Genomic DNA, 15,396 nt, shown 5'->3' with positions numbered 1-15,396 from the left:
CCCACCCCCGGGAGGCTGTCTGGTCGCTCAAACTCTGCCAGCCTCTCGCTCAAGGCTATTGCTGGTCACTTGAGCCCTGCCTGCCCCTGCACACTGAAACCCTTCCTGCCACCCCTCCCCCCAGCCCTGCCTCCCCGCTGCACGGAGCTGGCATCTCCCCTCACCCCCTGCACATTCCTACGTACCACACCCCACTTGTCTGGCAAACAGGACAAATGCCCACTTTTGCCAAAAAACTTGGGACGGCCAGGACAGGGCTTTAAAAAGGGACTGTCCCAGCCAAAATGGGATGTATGGTCACCTTCGCTGACATGGATCTGGCAGCAATGTGTGCATCAGTGTGATCACAGGGAGGTTGGGGGGAGGCTCACCTGTACTGTACAGTACACCAGCCTTTTGACATCTGGCTGCTGTCTTCATTCCTTTCGTGTGACCACAGTGAATCCTTTGCAGCTCTAAGGAGAACCCCCGCTTCTCGCTCTCTCCTTGCTGGTAGCGGTGTCTCACTAACAGTAGTGAACAAGTACAATCCCTCCAGGAGATGCCTAAGGGGGAGGATCTCAGCCTCTCTCCCTCTCTCAGCTCAAGGTTGCTGACAGGATGTCATTAAGGCAGCTGGCAAAGTGCCAGTATTTGGCCTCCTGCACCAGTGCAGACAGGGTGTATCCTCGCCCGCTCCCCAAACCAACAGACTCCAAGGGCACTGAGACTCTGCCTGGGCAGGATTGCTGGGCATTCTGTGCAGGTTGGGGCAGGTTATGAAAAATCTGCAGTTTTCTGAAGAATTTAAGATCTAAATGAAGGAAGAAAGAAGAAGGGGAAGAAGGAAAAAAAAAAAGCCCTTCTGCATAGAGACCTTCCAGTATAATATGATACTGTGCTGGCTTGTGGTCTATGAATCAAAATTTGAGGACATCAGTAACTCAGCCAGAAGTTATGGGTCTACTACAGGAGTAGGTAGGTGAGGTTCTGTGGCTTGCAATGTGCAGGAGCTCAGACTAGATGATTATGATGGTCCTCTTCTGGCCTTAAAGTCTATGACTTAGAGCCTGATCCAGAACCCATTCAAAATCCATTGGCTTCAATGGTTGTTGGATCAGGCCTTTCCTGAATCTGCAAAGACTGAAGCAGGGACTTTCAAAAAGGTGCCTGTGGGCGTTAGCTACGCCGAGCCCATTGAGTGTCCATGGGAAACTGGTCACATAACTCCATTAGGCCCTGTTGAAAATGCCAGCCTGAAACAATAGCCCTGCGCAAGGTGGGCGGCCCCCAATTCCCGCCCTCAGATTTAATGCTAAAGTCGAGCAGGTCAGAATCGTTTGTGGGTTTTTTCCCCTTTTCTCCTTCTTAGAAAATTTGGGAGGAGAAATAGCTGTCATTTCAGCAATGAGTAAACAAATCAGCAAGGCGAGTGAGGCAATATCTCCTATTGGACCGACTTGGGGGAAGGGACAAGCTTTCGAGCTTCACAGAGCTCTGCCTCAGGTCTGGGGCAGGCAACCAGACAGTGTCTGAGCTGAAGCCAAGGTGGGACAGATTGTTAAGGATAAAAGGCTTAATGAAGTGAGTAATAGAGGATTAGCAGGCAGCAGGGTGTGTTACGAATTGTTGTAATGAGCCATAAAACCAGTGTCTCTAAGGCCATGTTCTTTAGAGTCCAGCAGAGTTACCAATTGACATTCTTGTAGGCAGTTGAGCCTGGCCCTGTTGGGGAATCAGTGTGAGGTAACTCTTCCTACCCTCCAGACACTCCAACACGCACCCTCCAAGTCAGGGCTAGCCTTAGGGGTGGTCCAGCGGGTGCTGTGCACCAGCACACAGGTGCATGCTGCTGTTGTAGCATCAGAGACTGCTCCCTGGGAAGCAGGACACCCAGATTTCTTCCCACTTCCTCCCAGTGGAGGAACATGCGGGGGACTGTTGACACACAGATACAGCTCACACCCCTAATGCAGGGGTGGATAAACTTTTTGGTCTGAGAGCCACATCAGGGTTCCGAAACATTACGGAGGGCCGGGTAGGGAAGGCTGTGCCTCCCCAAACAGCATGGCCCCCACCCCCTATCCGTCCCCTCCCACTTCCCACCCACTGCCTGCCCACCTCAGAACTCCTGACCCATCCAACCCCCCCTGTCCCCTGACTGCCCCGACCCCTATCCACACCGCTGCCCTCTGACAGGACCCCAGGATTCCCATGCTTATCCAACCACCCCATTCCCTGTCCCCTGACCCCTATCCACACCCCTGCTCCCTGAAAGTCCCCCCCCCCCGGCATTCCCACACCTATCCAACCCTCCCGTTCATCATCCTCTGACTGTTCCTCCCCAGAACCTCTGCCCCATCCAACCGCACTCTACTTCACCCATCTTAGTATCTAGACTTCTAGCATTTGTATATAAGCTGTGTACATTTTATCAATATTCAGTTGCTTGCCTTCCTGTATTATATTAAATGGGACTCTTACATTTGACTGTTCCTCACTAGCTCCTACTTGTACTTTTGCCAACTTCTTTCCCATCCTTACTGTTCTCCCTTTAATAAATTCACCCCTAAGAGATATGTCTGCCCACACCGTGTGCTCCTCTGCACCAGTCAGCTTTCCCCCAGCTCCTAGTTTAAAAAAATTATCTGCAACCTTTTTAATTTGACATGCCATCAGTCTGGTTCCATTCTGATTTAGATGGAGCCCATCCTTGCTGGAGAGGTTCCTCCTTTCCCAAAATATTCCCCAGTTCCTGATGACCAATATTATAGACTCATCCATACATTAAGATCCTGCAGTTCTGCCTGTCTTCCTGACCCTGCACATGGAACTGGAAGTATTTCAGAAATCTGTATATATCTTAGATATGTTTGTAGTAAAAACAAGAAGTTTATTTAACAAAGAACAGAGGTTTGTGAACAAGCAAGTAGAAGTAACAGAAAGAAATGGTTACATATAAAATAAAATCATAACATGCTTTCTGGAGCCTAAACTTAACTAACAAGGCACTATCATGTCATATAGTGCAAAAGTTCACTGTGACAGTCTGTGCCCCTGTAGTCACCCCTTGCACACTATTGTAATAATCTTTGTACAAAGTATGCCTTGTGAGGTATCATTTGAATACTCATAATTTGCTGATCATTATTGTCCTAGTAAAATGTGTGGCAACATTGTACGTAAAGTTATAAGATTTCACTGTATGGCATTACTGTCACACTTTTCCTGATTTGGGTCACAGCTGAGAATTCCAGATTCAGGACAGACTATAGGAAACAGGGCAGACACTCTCCAAAACTGGTGGTATATTCTATTCTAAGATCTTACCAAGCCAGTAACAACAGTGAGCTCTTGTAGAACTACACTAGTTCACAGAGAGACACCCAACAGTCCTCTACGCACTCCAGCCCCTGGTTACCACCCAGACAACTGGACTTAGTGATGAAAGGTTATTAAAACCAAACTCTACCATACATTCCAATCCCAAAGAATCATACACTTACCCCTAGGTCAACATGTACTTTCAGGATATTACAAAATACCACACTGCAGCCAAACTTTAGTAAACTAACTAACGTTTTTTTGTTTGTTTGTTTTAAAGACAGAGCATTATTAAATGGTTAAAGGAATCATATACATTACAATCAATTTCAGAGTCTGTAGGTCAGTATAATAGCAGTGACAGTAATTCTGCTAACTTGCAATAAGTGTTTCTGGATCACCCAAAAAGATCAGTCCTTTGTTTAGATCTTCCTTCTTGTTTGAAAATCAGAGTCCAGAAAAATGGAGCAGGATTGAAAACTAAGAACTGAAAACTAAGATTGAAAACTAGTCTGCAATTTATACTTCTTAGTCCAGGTGCATGGAAAGTTACTGGTACAAACATGAAGTCCTGGGTCACCTGTGCCTTGCTGAGTCATGAGGAATTCATTGCCTATGTGCTGCCTGAAGAGACCTCGGGAGGGGTCCCTGGAAAAGCTGATTGTCCTTAATGGGCCATCAAGCAGGCTGGCTAGCCTTGATGTAAATCTGTGTTGGGAGTGTTATCCAGAAACACAACAGGTTTGAGATACAAACACCTAGCAACATTTCATAACTTAACATACAATGATAATACATGCATAGAGACAGGATAATCGTGCTTAGCAGATTATAAATTTTCCAATGATAAAGTGGCATACTTTGTACAAGATTTATCACCAACAGTGTGATACATCAGTGTAAACATGGTGACCTTTCTTTTATACAACCACAGTTATTAAAACACATTCCAAATCCGGGGAGTGGTCAAACCAGTTCCTCAGAGACAAAGGATAAACTGATGCCTCAGCCAGGTGTAAACAAGGTCAAATGGGCCATCACCTTCTAAGTGGCTATTCACTGGCAGAAAAAGGGACATGGGCAAAAAATCTACATCTAAGCACAGAAATAGCATGGAGTTCCCAGCCACACGGTCTGTCTGTCACCATGTTCCCAGCTGGAGATGTTTCTCAAAGAAGGGAAAGGACTATAAAAAGGAGGGGCAGATACCCCAAATGATCCCTCCCTTTTCTCTGCCACGGCGGTCACAACACCCGAGGAACAAAAGAAGCAGCGTTGGACTGGAAGGGCGGAATCCTGGCTGAACTTCTTTCTGCCAGGAGAATTGCTGAGAGAGAAACTTTGCTTTCCATTTACCCTAGTTTGTTAAGTTAGACACTAATTGTGTTTTACTTTTATTTTACTTGTAACCAATTCTGACATTTAGGCCTCATTACTTGTGTTCACTTAAAATCTCTGTAGGGAGCCAGGGTGGCTTCCCTCCAAACCTGAGGGTAAAGAGCTGTTCTCTCAGCCTGAGGGGGCGTGGCCAGGCCAAGCTTACTCCACCCCCCGGAAGGGGAGGGGTGGAACAGGAAGTACAAAGGGCAGGGCCCTTAGCCCAGTCAGGGCAGCACCAGGGAGGGAGGCAGATGCAGACCATGGGCTGCTCCCTTCAGACTCTGCTGCCGCGCCAGGGGAGGCCCTGGACCAGAGGAAACCTGACCTGGAGGAAGTACTGGGGCTTCCAGGGCTGCCAGCAGCCGAGTACCCGGAGGAGCCTGAGGCAGAGGGGGAGCTGGAGCTGCCCACCGCCGAGTACCCGGAGGGACTGGAGGAGTCGGAGTGGGAGCTAGAGCTGCCCGCAGCCGAGTACCAGGAGGAAATTGAGGCAGAGGGGGAGCTGGAGCTGCCAGCGGCTGAGTACCCGGAGGGACTGGAGGAGCCTGAGGGGGAGCTGGAGCTGCCTGCAGCCGAGTATCGGGAGGAACGGGAGGAGCCTGAGCCACAGGGAGCGCTGAAGCTGCCAGTGGCTGACTACCTGGACAAACTGGAGGGACCAGAGGGACTCATACGAGCAACTGGGTAGGAAGTAGCCCAGGGACAGAACTGCACCGCACTGAGTCTATTTTGCAGAAGGACCCCCGCTGACCCAGTGGCGAGGGTCCCGCCACTGTCAGGGCCCTGGGCTGGAACGCAGTGGTGTAGGGTGGGCCTGCATTCCCCATCCCGGCTGACCCGCCTCGGGAACAGAATCCGGACAGCACCCCAGCCTTTTTGCCGGCGCTCCCCTGCCTGAGGGGCGCTATAGACTTTTGCCGGCGCTCTTCCCGCCACTAATTCCCCAATGACAGAAGCGTGACCCAGGCCGGCCAGTGAGGCCGTATCTCCCCACCACCCCCTAGCGGCTCGGTGCGCCAACGGACACAGTTCACAATCTCTTTGTAGTTAATAAGCTTGTTTTATTGTTTTATCTAACCTAGTGTGTTTGAATGGAAGTGTCTGGGGAAACTCCACTTGGGATAACAGAATATGCACAAATCTTGTTAATAAAATGATGAACATGATCTGCACTTGTATTGTCCAGGATAAGGCCTTGCAGTGCACGACAGATTCTTCAGGGGGGAAATGAGGGAGTGTGCTGATGTCGCCCTGCAATATATTTCAAGCTGGTAAAAGCCTGACTATGACTGGCAGTTTGCAAGTGCTCTGACATAGCTGGGAGTGACTTACATGCTAGAGTCTGTTTGTGAGCAATCCACGAGTGGAATAACAGCAAAGCAGCGTAAAGGGCACCCCAGGTGAGAGGGCAAGGGACACAGCTACTCACTAGTCTAGAGTGTATCCTGTATATGTCACACTCACCCAAAATCCTTCCAATATATAGCAGCCAGGTTTGGCTGCTATCTTCCATTCATGAGACATCACATTATCCTCCTGTCTTCTCAGTAGAAAGATCCCCTGTATCTCTTTGCAATCCTAGATATATCACAACAGTCCTTTGATCTTTATTCATAAAGAGGACACACCCTTTTGATTGATCTTCCCTGTGGCCTCCCTCTCTTTTAATTAGCATCTGGCTCCACGTGCAGATAGGCTGAAATTGTGAGATGCACAGTACATGCCTGCCTAGACACACAGAGAGAAGTGTCGCCTATCCCCTGCCTGAACAGAATCCACCCAAGGCTGGTCTCCGCCCGGTAATTTGCCTTTAACTTCAAAACTTTAAGAACATAATTTTCAGTGTATATAGATACAGACATTTTGCAATGACTAGGATGAGCAGTGCAGTACTGGCCGTTGGTAGAGACCTCACATGCCACCCTTTGGTGCACTATTATGTAGACAGGCCCAGGAGATTCCTGTAAACACCTACGTCCTCCCACCCCCATGCCCTGTGCCATTTGGCACCAAGAGGTTCCTGTGTCACACACAGCTTATAAATATCTTACTCCAAGTAGTAGGAAGTTGTCTCTAGAGGATAAGTGGTTGATCAGTACTGAAAAAATAAACAGAGTCGCAGGTACAATGGAGACTAAGACAGAGCAGCAGCTCAGAAGGAACAGAGGCCATGCGCCAGAAATCTGAAGCCAGCGTGGTTCCTGAGTGCTCACAGAAAGCCTAAAGACAGCAAATCACAGATAAAGTCACCCAAGTGATGAAGCTGAAGATAGGAATGATTGCTGCAGTGGCTGAAAAGCCTCAGAAAGAAATGTGGAAACCATACCTCCACAATTTGACAACCCACACCTCTCCTGCTGCTTTTAGCCCAGTCACACATCAGTCACTTGGCCTGCCTACACTAGGTATTTTTGGATGTAGCTCTCCCAGTGCTATCCCCAATGTAAATGCATTGCATTGGTTTAAAGTGGGGTTCACACTAGTTTGACCAAACCTGGTGTCATACTGGGGGAAGCCCCGCTATGCACCTATGCAGGGCATCTACACTGGCGGTGTGCATCAATACAGCTACAGCCCCATGCAAAAAGCACTAATGCAGACAAACTCTTAGGCTTTGCCTCCTCTGCTTAAAAAAGATGTGTTTTCACCATGGGCTAGACAACAATCACACATTAACTATCCTGCTGTAAAATCATGGTGGAGACAAGGCTCTAAAGTTGTACCAGGAGGTAAACTAGGTTGAGGTCAACCCAGTACCCTTGCCTAGCTACTGCACTATAAACAGTACAGGTGCTTTGTCTTCACTAAGACTTTACAGTGAGATAACCATGGAGTGTCAGTGATCTATCTGTAACTTACTTCCCCTGCCCCCACACCTTTTTGGCAGTGATGACATAGCTTTAGAGAAGGAGGGGCAGTTTCTCAGGCCATGTCTACACTTTCAGCTAACTTGGCACTGCTGTGATCAGTGCAGCGCTGTCGATTTAGCGGATCTGGTGAAGACATGCTAAGTTGATGGGAGAGTGCTCTCCCGTCAACCTCTGTACTCCATCTCCCCGAAAGATGGAAGCCATGTTGATAGGAGACGCCCTCCCGTCAACATAGCGCAGTGTAGACACCGCTGTAAGTCGATCGTACGTAACTCAAGTAGCGTAACTTGCATTGTCTTACAGCGTTAGTGTAGACCAGCCCTCAGATAGATCATGGAGGATCTTGAAAAGGAAAGAACAACAAAGTGATTACAGAGGGGTATGAATGCTGATTTAGTGAAAGCAGTGCAGATGCCTTTGTGGACACTTCTATTTAAGAATGGCTTATTTTTGGTTTACGCTTAAACCTGTGCCTCGTCAACTTAAACTAAACCGAAAACCTGGTTTAAACTGAAATAAGATCATCCAGGTAGCCTTGAATGTTAACTGTTCACTAAATGATGTATCTGAAAGTCTATATGTGGAACATTCAAGGATAAAGGTGCTGAGCTTCTCCTGTGAGATGCTCAATATCCTCAGATTTGCACTGGAGTCAGGACAGAATCAGGCTCTTAATCAGTTCAAAAAAATTACGGTAGATACAATTTTGAGCTCACATTACTCTCATTCAAGAATTCAAACTTGTTGCTATGGTCATAACTAGAATGAATGGGTGTGGCGGATCCAGATGAGCTAATCAGAGGGGATATGATAATGAATCATGGTCCTGAATCAAACTCTCAGGTCCAAATACCTCTGAACTCTGGAGAAGTTTGGATCTGTTACTATATCAATCTGCCTTGCTGGATCACGGCCTAAGAAGCATGCATTTATTTCTATAAACACAGACAGAAAAGAAAAGATGTGTTGGATACTAGAATGGTGGGTTAGGTACAGGAACCCACAATAACAGTGATTATAATAAGTCTTAATGATTTTGTGTCTTGGGAGGAAATTTTATGACAACAAATATTTATTTTAGAAAAAGTCAAAATAAAACTGCATCTCTGGAAATCTGGGGAGGCTCTAGGGAGGACCTTTGTCATGCCCAGCAGTAATCAAAAGTTCTTTATAAGAAAAAATATAATTCAACAGGTGGAAAATAAATCTACTCCAAGAAAAGCTACTAAAAATGAGGAAAAAGTTGAACTATTTAAATAAAGTCTTAATACTGTTATGAAAGGGGGTACTACATAAATAGCTGGAAATAAATGTAAATTTATCACTGGAACTATTCATAAAAATATACTGCTCCACGGACAAATTTTCTAGGGAATCACCAAGAGACAAAAGCATGGAATACACCATAATACTGTTTTCACACAGTCACTTCTCACTGCAGAAAGGCATGTTAGGATCTCCACTTAAAAACTGGCTGATAGGTTGAAAAATAATACTAACAACAATAGTTAACAGTTGCTGACATAGATGAGTTTCCCCAGGAATCTGACACATGCATAAGAACAGCCATACTGGGTCAGACCAAAGATCCATCTAGCCCAGTATGCTGTCTTCGAACAGTGACCAATGCCAGCTGCCCCAGAGGGAATGAACAGAACAGGTAATCATCAAGTGATCCATTCCCTGTAGCCCAGATCCAGATTCTGGCAAACAGAGGCTAGGGACACCATTCCTGCCCATCCTGCTAATAGCCATTGATGGATCTATCCTCCATTAACTTATCTAGTTCTTTTTTGAACTCTGTTATAGTCTTGGCCTTCACAACATACTCTGGCAAGGAGTTCCACAGGTTGACTGTGCACTGTGTGAAAAAATACCTTTTGCTTGTTTTAAACCTGCTGCCTATTAATTTCATTTGGTGACCCCTAGTTCTTGTGTTATGAGAAGGAGTAAATAACACTTCCCTACTTACTTTCTTCATACCAGTCATGATTTTATAGACCTCTACCATATCCTGACTTAGTCGTCTCTTTCCCAAGCTGAAAACTCCCAGTTTTATTAATCTCTCCTAATATGACTCGCAGCCGTTCCATACCCCTAATCATTTTTGCTGCCCTTTTCTGAACCTTTTCCAATTCCAATATATCTTTTTAAGATGAGGTGACCACATCTGCATGCAGTATTCAAGATGTGGGCGGACATGGATTTATATAAAGGCAGTATGATATTTTCTGTCTTATTATCTATCCCTTTCTTAATGATTCCCAACATTCTATTCACTTTTTTGACTGCCGCTGCACATTGAGTAGATGTTTTCAGAGAACTATCCACTATGACTCCAAGATCATAGAATCATAGAACTGGAAGGGACCTTGAGAGGTCATCTAGTCCAGTCCCCTGCACTCATGGTAGAACTAAGTATTATCTAGACCAGAGGTGGGCAAACTATGGCCTGCAGGCCACATATGGTCCACAGGACCATCCTGCCCTGCCCCTGAGCTCCTGGCCTGGGAGGCTAGCCACCAGCCGCTCCCCCGCTGTCTCCCTCCCCCGCAGCCTCAGTGCTCCACACCGCTGGTGCAATGCTCTGGGTGGTGGGGCTGTGAGCTCCTGGGGCAGCGCAGCTGTAGAGCCCGGCCTGACCCAGTTCTCTGTGCTGTGTGGTGGCGGAGGTGGCAGCATGGCCTGGCTCCAGCCGGGCGGTGCAGCTGTAGCGCCGCCAGCCACTGGTGCTCCAGGCAGCATGGTAAGGGAGCAGGGAGAGGAGGGGTTGGCTTGAGGGCAGGGGAATTCAGGGTGGTGGTCAGGGGACAGGAGTGTGGATAAGGATCGGGGGGAACCGGGGGTTGAATGGGGGCAGGGGTCCCGTGGCGGCAGACAGGAAGGAGGGGGGGTTGGATGGGGCAGCAGGGGGCAGTCAGGGGCAGGGGTCCCGGGGGGGCCCATCAGGAATGAGAGGAGGGGTTGGATGGGGCAGCAGAGGTCAGGGGGTGGTCAGGGGACAGGGAACGGGGGTGTGTGGATGGGGCAGGGGTCCCAGAAGGGCTGTCAGGGAACAGGGGGAGTTGGATGGGGCAGGAGTCCTGGGGAGGTGGGGGTGGTTAAGGGGGCGGGGGCGGGCCACAACCCCCTCCCCTAACCGGCCCTCCATATAATCTACAAAACCCAATGCGACCCTCAGGGCAAAGAGTTTGCCCATTCCTGACAGGTGTTTGTCTAACCTGCTCTTAAAAACCTCTAATGATGGAGATTCCACAAGCTCCCTAGGCAATTTATTCCAGTGCTTAAGCACCATGACAGTTAGGAAGTTTTTCCTAATGTCCAACCTAAACCTCCCTTGCTGCAATTTAAGCCCATTGCTTCTTGTCCTATCCTCAGAGGTTAAGAAAAACAGCTCTTCTCCCTCCTTCTTGTAACAACCTTTTATGTACTTGAAAATTGTTATCATGTCCCTGTGATGTTATTGACAGGAACTGTGATCATATAGATCATTGTTGCAACCAGGGTCCTATGGTTGCACCAGCTCTTGTACAGAGGAGGACAAGTGGGGTGTCTATGGAAAGGTTGCAGTTTGCTGGGTATGATTATGCTGTCTGTATGTGAGTATCATTTTTGTATTTGAAGTTATGAATATTGGCTACGTACTTGTTTGATTCTAAGTAGCCTCAGTGAAGCATGTGGTCAGCTTCTTGAGAAAGGACTATTCTCAGTAAGTACCCAATTAAGAAACACTTAACTGACAATGGACTGTGGGAGACACCAATCCACATCAGAGCTTTCCTGGGAACGTTCAAACCGTTGTAGGAGCAGCGGTGATCTGTATGCTATGTATAACCTGTATGCTCAAAAGGTCTATTACGCCTTCCCCCCCTCCCTCTTGTCTCCTCTCCCTCTTTGAATACCTGTGAAGTGACTTTCTCCCTCCCCCTTCCCCTCTCCCTCCCTCTCTCCCTCCTGGAATGCTTGTGGGACGAATGGGCTGCTTGAACAGCTGGAAGATCAGAAGAGCTCCCAGATAGACAAGGTGTCTGGAACTCTAATTAGGCAGCGATCACACACCCAATGCATGCACACTTCATGGACACTGCCTAAGGTGGAGTGTGACCAACCAGACACGGCCAAGTCACCTCTAGTTGCAGGCCATGAGGAGCAGGTCCTTACAAGGGGAAGGGGCCATGTGTTCAGGAGTGCACTTACAAGATTGTATCTCCCACAAAGGCCCTTTGCTCAGACCGCCTTGCCAGTGGTTCGCCACATTGCATCGTCCATCATTGCGCTGTGGGACACTTACCTTGAAGGATTCTGACATCTCCAGTGCCGTGCCTGTCCTGGGAGTGTGAGTATGCCTGTGTGAGTGTGACCCCCGCCACCCTTCTTTTGAGCTTAGCTATCAGTATAATAAACGTGCTGCTTTCTGCCAAACTCTGGTGGGTCATTAGTCCTCCCTCAGCTTACTAGCTGGCCGAATTTCAGGTAACACAAACTAACATGTAAACAATGGCGTCAGCCTGCAAAAAGCTGACTCATTCATAGACAGGTGACTTGCCTAGGTGGCTAGAGACTCCATCTTGTGGCTGTGATCTTGGTCAGGGGAACAAAGGGGTTTCCTCCCACAAGAGAAAGAATATAAAAGGCCCTAAAACCCCCTCCATTTTGTCTTCAACTAGCTCAAGGGATAGCCTCTCTACCCCAAAGAAATGCCTGAAAAAAACAGGAACAAAGGACAGTAACTACGGGGGTGTGAGTGATTGCTGGACCCAGACTAGGAAGGAGTCTAGTCTGTGAAAGAAGCTTATTGGAACATCTCTGAGGGTGAGATTTTATCTGTAATCAGTTTCTTAATGTATTAGGCTTAGACTTGCATGTTTTATTTTATTTTGCTTGGTAACTTACTTTGGTCTATCTGTTATTACTTGGAACCACTTAAATCCTACTTTTTATATTTAATATAATCACTTTTTGCTTATTAATTAACCCAAAGCAAATATTAATACCTTGGGAGCAAACAACTGTGCATATCTCTCTATCAGTGTTATAGAGGGTGAACAATTTATTAGTAGTAAAACAATTTAGTAGTAAAACAATGTATTAGAGTAAAACAGATTTATTTGTAGTTTGGACCCCATTGAGAACTGGGTATCTGGCTGCTGGAGACAGGATCACTTCTTAAGCTGTTTTCAGTTAAATCTGCAGCTTTTGAGGGATGTGGTTCAGACCTGGGTCTGTGTTTGTAGCAGGCTAGTGTGTCTGGCTCAACAAGACAGGGTACTGAAGTCACAAGTGAGGTAGACTCAACACATTGGGTGGCAGTCCCAAGAGGGTTTCTGTGACCCAACCCATCACAGTCCCATCTCAGTCTTCTCTTTTCCAAACTAAACAAACCCAAAAGAAAGATCTTTTTCTTGAGTGGTAACAGCTAATTTAGACCACATCATTTTATATGTATTGTTGGGATTATGTTTACCAATGTGCATTACTTTGCATTTATCCACATTGAATTTCATCTGCCATTTTGTTGCCCAGTCACTCAGTTTTGAGAGATCCTTTTGTAACTTTTTGAAATCTGCCGGGGACTTAACTATCTTGAGTAGTTTTGTATCATCTGCAAATTTTCCCACCTCATTGTTTACCCCTTTTTCCAGATCATTTATGAATATGTTGAATAGGACTAAGCCCAGTAGTGACTCCTGGGGGACACCACTATTTTCGTCTCTCTTTTCAGTGTGTGAAGTGGATCTATAATTCATGGTAGATGTTTTAAAGAGATTTGGTTTGTGAGTACATTTTCTAACTGGCGAAAGAATATTTTATGCTTTCATCTTGTCTAGTGGAGTGCATTCATGGTCGCAAATAAACTTAAATGATGTATTATTATACATCTCAAATATAGATGGATTCTTATCTGTCAAATTTTGTGCCATAATTAAATTACAGTAAACTCTGATGATATCAGTACGTGCAAATAAGAAAACTTATCACCTTCCTACTTGTTGGGTGTGAATCCAAATATATATATCTGTGTATTAAAAGTCAACAAAGACATCAATGTAAAATTATGTAATTGGCCAATTGCAAGAAAACACAACCGGGTGGTAAAAATTACCTCTGGTATATCTAGGAAGAGCTGAGATTCTATGCAGACTCTTCCAAACTATTCCATTTTCATTATCAGAATCAGACCTTACTGTCATACATATTAACTAAATATATTGAAAAAAATAAAAGTTTAAACAAACCCCCTGAGTCTGCAGATAGAAGGACTCAACAGTTTTTAGGCCCCAATTCAAGAAAGTACTTAAGCACATTCTGTTATTTGCTGAAAGAGGGTATAAAAGAGGTTTGAACTGCTTCAATCATCTCAATAGGGTGCTAAATCTGAAATGTAGTTAGGAGAATTTAAATGTCAATTTTGTTAACTATTCCACTGATGATAACTTTAGCAGAAACACTCAACTACTCGGGGATTGTGAGAAGAGTTTGGCAGTTAGATACAATATTTCCACCTCCTACCTCCCACGTCTGACTCCTGACACACAAGAGGATTTTCAGTACACATAAATCGCAGAATTAAATACAAAACCACAAAAATGGTGGGAATATAGATCAAACACATTAAACCATCTTCATGAGCAAATTTAAACTTAGATTTGCATTAAGTAATAACAAGCACTTTACTTGACACCTTTGTGTACACTCTTTTCTCCTCTCCTTCCTCATTACTTATCTATAACAACAGCAATATCCTCAATAAAAGTTGATGGGCCACAATTCGACTGGTCGAGTAAGGTAAGTATATTCTGTGGAAAAAGTTTGAATGAGATAAAAATTCATTTTATCTGAAGTTTTTCATGGAATTTTTGAATAAAACAAAATATATCATTTAATTTCCAATCACATTTTTGTTTCTTTGAAGTTTTTTTTTTTTTTAAATTTCTCCCACTGGAAAGTGAGGAAAAATAATTTTAAGAAATATACACAATGAAAACTTTCTATGCTTATCAAAACATTTTGTTTGGTTGAAAAAATTCCAAAAGAAATGGAATCCCCTCCCCTCCAAGTTCTTGAATTCCTCCAAAGAGCCAGTTTTCATTTTTTTTTAAGAATGCAATAATTTCTAGCCACAATAATGTTATATTGAATCAGTAGCCAAAAAATAATGTAGACCTTGAAAACAACATATTTTTCATATAATCCCCATTCAGAGGTTGGTAATTTAGCTAGTGTCAGCCACTTTTCTTCTTTCCCACACTTTTCCTCTTGGACCCCAAGGGAAGTGGGGAGGGAATGGGGGAGCTAGAGAAATGAGACACTACTGAGTTTCTCTGCTTAGAACAGATATAACAATCGGTCTGAAAGAAGTGTGAACTGATCTCATTCATCACAATGGAGTGTTAACTCAGAAACCTGGTACTGGAATGGTGAATACCAACATGGCTAATTTTTTCACTGCTGATTGTTTTAGGGTTGGTCTACACATAGAAATTGCAGATTCAACTAAATCAGTTACTAAATCAATGTAATTAAATCCCTTAATTTAAGGCCCTTAAATTAAGCAAATTACATCAATCTTAGCCACACCCAAACTGATTTAACAGTGTTCCCACATGGAGGTGACACCAGTTTAACACTAGTCTGTGTAACCAATCAGTTGCAACACACTTGTATTGTTGTACTCAGCCTATCCCCGGTTGAGCAGGGGTTGGACATGCAACAAACCATGGCTCCTGCCCCCTCCTCCAATTTAAGGAAGAGCTACTGCTGCTGGTTAACTGCTAATGGCTGTCTTTTCTTTGTCATGCTACAGGAGTAGAGCTCAACTCCTGCAGTATATATGAGAGGAGGA

Source organism: Mauremys mutica, chromosome 11, assembly GCF_020497125.1.
Source record: "Mauremys mutica isolate MM-2020 ecotype Southern chromosome 11, ASM2049712v1, whole genome shotgun sequence".
Lineage (NCBI taxonomy): Eukaryota > Metazoa > Chordata > Testudines > Geoemydidae > Mauremys > Mauremys mutica.
The sequence above is the reverse complement of the archived record's forward strand: the minus strand, read 5'-3'. Positions refer to the sequence as shown.